At 37.9% G+C, this 6,078-nt stretch overlaps 1 pseudogene; it reads left to right on the forward strand.

The window, feature by feature from the left end:
* Positions 1–817: 817 nt before the first annotated feature.
* Positions 818–4,796, forward strand: LOC123157777 (DNA-directed RNA polymerase subunit beta''-like; annotated as a pseudogene).
* The last annotated feature ends 1,282 nt before the right edge of the window (positions 4,797–6,078 follow it).

Here is a 6,078-nt window from a genome sequence, read left to right on the forward strand (position 1 = left end):
AGACGAGGGGTATAGTGGAGATGAGTGGGAAGATAGAAAAAGACGAATAAGAAAAGTTTTTTTGATTAGACGCATGCAATTGGCGAAACATTTTATTCAAACAAATGTAGAACCAGAATGGATGGTTTTGTGCTTATTACCAGTTCTTCCTCCCGAATTGAGACCTATTGTTTATAGGTCTGGAGATAAAGTAGTGACTTCAAACATTAATGAACTTTATAAGAGAGTTATCCGTCGGAACAACAATCTTGCCTATCTATTAAAAAGAAGTGAATTAGCGCCAGCAGATTTAGTAATGTGCCAGGAAAAATTGGTACAAGAAGCCGTGGATACACTTCTTGATAGTGGGTCCCGCGGGCAACCGATGAGGGATGGTCACAATAAAGTATACAAATCACTTTCAGATGTAATTGAAGGTAAAGAGGGAAGGTTTCGCGAGACTCTGCTTGGGAAATGGGTCGATTACTCGGGGCGTTCTGTCATTGTTGTGGGTCCTTCGCTTTCATTACATCAATGTGGATTACCTCTAGAGATAGCAATAAAGCTTTTCAGCTATTTGTAATTCGCGATTTAATCATGAAACGCGCCACTTCTAATGTAAGGATTGCTAAAAGGAAAATTTGGGAAAAAGATATGGGAAATACTTCAAGAAGTTATGCGGGGACATCCTGTACTATTAAATAGAGCACCTACCCTGCATAGATTAGGCATACAAGCCTTTCAACCCACTTTAGTAGAGGGGCGTACTATTTCTTTACACCCATTAGTGTGTAAGGGTTTCAATGCGGACTTTGATGGAGATCAAATGGTCGTTCATCTACCTTTATCCTTGGAAGCTCAGGCAGAAGCCCTTTTACTTATGTTTTCTCATATGAATCTCTTATCTCCCGCTATTGGGGATCCTATTTGCGTACCAACCCAAGACATGCTTATCGGGCTTTATGTATTAACGATTGGAAAGCGTCGAGGTATTTGTGCAAATAGATATAATAGTTGCAGAAACTATCCAAATCTAAAAGTAAATTACAGTAATAATAATAATTCTAAATATAGGAAAGATAAAGAACCCCATTTTTCTAGTTCTTATGATGCACTGGGAGCTTATAGACAAAAACTAATCAGTTTAGATAGTCCCTTGTGGCAACGATGGAACCTGGATCAACGCGTCATTGGGTCAAGAGAAGTTCCGATTGAAGTTCAATATGAATCTTTGGGGACTTATCATGAGATTTATGCCCACTATCTAATAATGGGAAATAGAAAAAAAGAAATTCGTTCGATATACATTCGAACCACTCTTGGTCATATTTCTTTTTATAGAGAAATAGAGGAAGCCATACAAGGATTTAGTCAGGCCTATTCATACACTACCTAAACAAGAAAGTTAGATTCGGCGATGCCCCTCCCCTTTCGGGGGGCATTCCGATTTCCCTAGTATCATCATTATTTGCCACGCAAATCCAGATTGAGATTGAGGCAATTAAGTTAATTAAATTTTCGAATCACTGACTCAGGCCCATTGTCGAATCCTACTCAGCAATTGTCGAATCCTACTCAGCCGAAAAGGGGGTACTTATGTATGGCGGAACGGGCCAATCTGGTCTTTCATAATAAAGAGATAGACGGAACTGGTATGAAACGACTTATTAGCAGATTAATAGATCATTTTGGAATGGGATATACATCCCATATACTGGATCAACTAAAGACTCTGGGCTTCCATCAAGCCACTACTACATCGATTTCGTTAGGAATCGAGGATCTTTTAACAATACCCTCTAAGGGATGGTTAGTCCAAGACGCGGAACAACGGAGTTTTCTTTTGGAGAAACACTATTATTATGGGGCTGTACACGCAGTAGAAAAATTACGCCAATCTGTTGAGATATGGTATGCGACAAGTGAATATTTGAAACAAGAAATGAATTCAAATTTTTGGATAACGGATCCTTCTAATCCAGTCTATCTAATGTCTTTTTCAGGAGCCAGAGGAAATGCATCTCAAGTACACCGATTAGTAGGTATGAGAGGATTAATGTCGGACCCTCAAGGACAAATGATTGATTTACCTATTCAAAGCAATTTACGCGAGGGACTTTCTTTGACAGAATATATAATTTCCTGCTATGGAGCCCGCAAAGGGGTTGTAGATACTGCTGTGCGAACAGCAGATGCTGGATATCTTACACGTAGACTTGTTGAAGTAGTTCAACATATTATTGTGCATAGAAGAGATTGTGGTACTATCCGAGGTATTTCTGTAAGTCCTCAAAATGGGATGACGGAAAAACTTTTTGTCCAAACACTAATTGGTCGTGTATTAGCAGACGATATATATATCGGTTCACGATGCATTGCCGCGCGAAATCAAGATATTGGAATTGGATTAGTCAATCGATTCATAACTGCCTTTCGAGCACAACCATTTAGAGCACAACCAATATATATTAGAACCCCCTTTACTTGCCGAAGCACTTCTTGGATCTGTCAATTATGCTATGGCCGGAGTCCTACTCATAGTGATCTGGTCAAATTGGGAGAAGCCGTAGGTATTATTGCAGGTCAATCAACTGGGGAGCCAGGGACTCAACTAACATTAAGAACTTTTCATACTGGTGGAGTATTCACAGGGGGTACTGCCGACCTTGTACGATCCCCTTCGAATGGAAAAATAAAATTCAATGAGAATTAGGTTCACTCCACACGTACCCGTCATGGGCAGCCTGCTTTTCTATGTTATATAGACTTGCATGTAACTATTCAGAGTCAAGATATTCTATATAGTGTGAATATTCCCTCAAAAAGCTTGATTCTAGTGCAAAATGATCAATATGTAAAATCCGAACAAGTAATTGCGGAGATTCGTGCCGGAACGTCCACTTTACATTTTAAAGAAAGGGTACAAAAGCATATTTATTCTGAATCAGACGGCGAAATGCACTGGAGTACTGATGTTTACCATGCGCCCGAATATCAATATGGTAATCTTCGCCGATTACCAAAAACAAGCCATTTATGGATATTGTCAGTAAGTATGTGCAGATCCAGTATAGCGTCTTTTTCACTCCACAAGGATCAAGATCAAATGAATACTTATGGTAAAAAAGATAGGGAAATTCTTGATTATTCAATGTCGGATCGAATCATGTCCAATGGCCATTGGAATTTTATCTATCCTTCTATTTTTCAAGATAATTCAGATTTGTTGGCGAAAAAGCGAAGAAATAGGTTCGTCATTCCATTACAATATCATCAAGAACAAGAGAAAGAACTAATATCCTGTTTTGGGATTTCGATTGAAATCCCCCTTATGGGTGTTTTACGTAGAAATACTATTTTTGCTTATTTTGACGATCCCCGATACAGAAAAGATAAAAAGGGTTCAGGAATTGTTAAATTTAGATATAGGACCCTAGAAGAAGAATATAGGACTCGAGCGGAAGACTGAGAAGAGGAATATGAGACCCTAGAAGACGAATACAGGACCCGAGAGGACGAATATAAATATGAAACCCTAGAAGAATCTAAATATGGAATCCTAGAAGACGATACGAATATGAAACCCTAGAAGACGAATATGGGAGCCCAGAAAACGAATATGGGAACCCAGAGAACGAATATAGGACTTTAGAGAAAGACTTAGAAGAGGAATATGGGAGCCCAGAGAGCAAATATAGGACCCAAGAGGACGAATATGGAACTATAGAGGAAGACTCAGAAGACGAATATGGCAGCCCCGGGGAAAGCACAGAGGAAAAATATGGTACTTTAGAGGAAGACTCAGAAGAAGATTCAGAGGATGAATACGAGAGCCCAGAGGAAGATTCCATCTTAAAAAAAGAGGGTTTGATTGAGCATCGAGGAACAAAAGAATTTAGTCTAAAATACCAAAAAGAAGTAGATCGGTTTTTTTTCATTCTTCAAGAACTTCATATCTTGCCGAGATCTTCATCCCTAAAGATACTTGACAATAGTATTATTGGAGTGGATACACAACTCACAAAAAATACAAGAAGTCGACTAGGCGGACTGGTCCGAGTGAAGAGAAAAAAAAGCCATGCGGAACTCAAAATATTTTCTGGAGATATTCATTTTCCTGAAGAGGCGGATAAGATATTAGGTGGCTGTTTGATACCGCCAGAAAGACAAAAAAAAGATTCTAAGGAATCAAAAAAAGGAAAAATTGGGTCTATGTTCAACGGAAAAAAATTCTCAAGAGCAAGGAAAAGTATTTTGTTTCCGTTCGCCCTACAGTGGCATATGAAATGGACGAAGGAAGAAATTTAGCAACACTTTTCCCGCAGGATCTCTTGCAAGAAGAAAATAATCTCCAAATTTGACTTGTCAATTTTATTTCTCATGAAAATAGCAAGTTAACTCAAAGAATTTATCACACAAATAGTCAATTTGTTAGAACTTGCTTAGTAGTGAATTGGGAACAAGAAGAAAAAGAAAAGGCTGGTGCTTCCCTTGTTGAGGTAAGAGCAAATGATCTTATTCGCGATTTCCTAAGAATTGAGTTAGTCAAGTCCACTATTTCGTATACACGAAAAAGGTATGATAGGACAAGTGCAGGACTGATTCCCCATAATAGGTTAGATCGCGCCAATATCAATTCTTTTTATTCCAAGGCGAAGATTGAATCACTTAGCCAACATCCAGAAGCTATTGGCACTTTGTTGAATCGAAATAAAGAATACCACTCTTTGATGATTTTGTCGGCATCCAACTGTTCTCGAATTGGTTTATTCAAGAATTCTAGAATTCCTTTTGAATTGTCACTTTGTCCATCATGATTCTTGGGAAGAGACATTGGCAATAATTCACCTTGGACAATTTATTTGTGAAAATGTATGTCTATTTAAATCGCACATAAAAAAATCCGGTCAAATTTTCATTGTAAATATGAATTCCTTTGTTATAAGAGCAGCTAAACCTTATTTGGCCACTACAGGAGCAACTGTTAATGGTCATTATGGAGAAATCCTTGACAAGGGAGATAGGTTAGTTACGTTTATATATGAAAAATCAAGATCTAGTGACATAACGCAAGGTCTTCCAAAAGTGGAACAAATCTTTGAAGCGCGTTAAATTGATTCATTATCCCCGAATCTCGAAAGGAGAATTGAGGATTGGAATGAGCGTATACCAAGAATTCTTGGGGTCCCTTGGGGATTCTTGATTGGAGCTGAGCTAACCATAGCCCAAAGTCGTATCTCTTTGGTTAATAAAATCCAAAAGGTTTATCGATCCCAAGGGGTACAGATCCATAATAGACATATAGAGATTATTATACGCCAAGTAACATCAAAAGTGCGGGTTTCCGAAGATGGAATGTCTAATGTTTTTTCGCCTGGGGAATTAATCGGACTATTGCGAGCGGAACGAGCAGGGCGAGCTTTGGACGAATCGATCTATTATCGGGTAATCTTGTTGGGAATAACAAGGGCTTCCCTGAATAGCCAAAGTTTCATATCTGAAGCAAGTTTTCAAGAAACTGCTCGAGTTTTAGCAAAAGCTGCCCTACGAGGTCGCATTGATTGGTTGAAAGGCTTGAAAGAAAACGTAGTTCTAGGGGGGATTATACCTGTTGGTACCGGATTCCAAAAATTTGTGCATCATTCCCCACAAGACAAGAACCTTTATTTCGAAATAAAAAAAATCTATTCGCGTCGGAAATGAGAGATTTTTTGTTTCTCCATAAAGAATTAGTTTCTTCAGATTCTGACGTAAAAAACAATTTTTATGAGACATAAGAACCCCCATTTAACATTTAACCCTATATCATTTAAGGATACATAAAAAATATTTTTTACTTTACTAGACTTTTGAACTTAGAACACTAACAGGTCAAATTTTAGATTTTTAAGATTTTTATTTTAATAAGTAAAACAAGTCAGTTAATTCATTAAGGTGGTTATGTTTATACCATGTATCAATGGCCAACTCTTATCTTAGTACAAGGTTCTCTCGGAACAATTATTATTTATTTCAAGCTATTTCGGATCTTTCTTAATCTTCAAAAAGAACTAAATTCCGTAATGGAATGGTAGGATTAAAAAAAACGAAGTGTGGAAA

This window comes from Triticum aestivum, chromosome 7B (assembly GCF_018294505.1).
Source record: "Triticum aestivum cultivar Chinese Spring chromosome 7B, IWGSC CS RefSeq v2.1, whole genome shotgun sequence".
NCBI lineage: Eukaryota > Viridiplantae > Streptophyta > Magnoliopsida > Poales > Poaceae > Triticum > Triticum aestivum.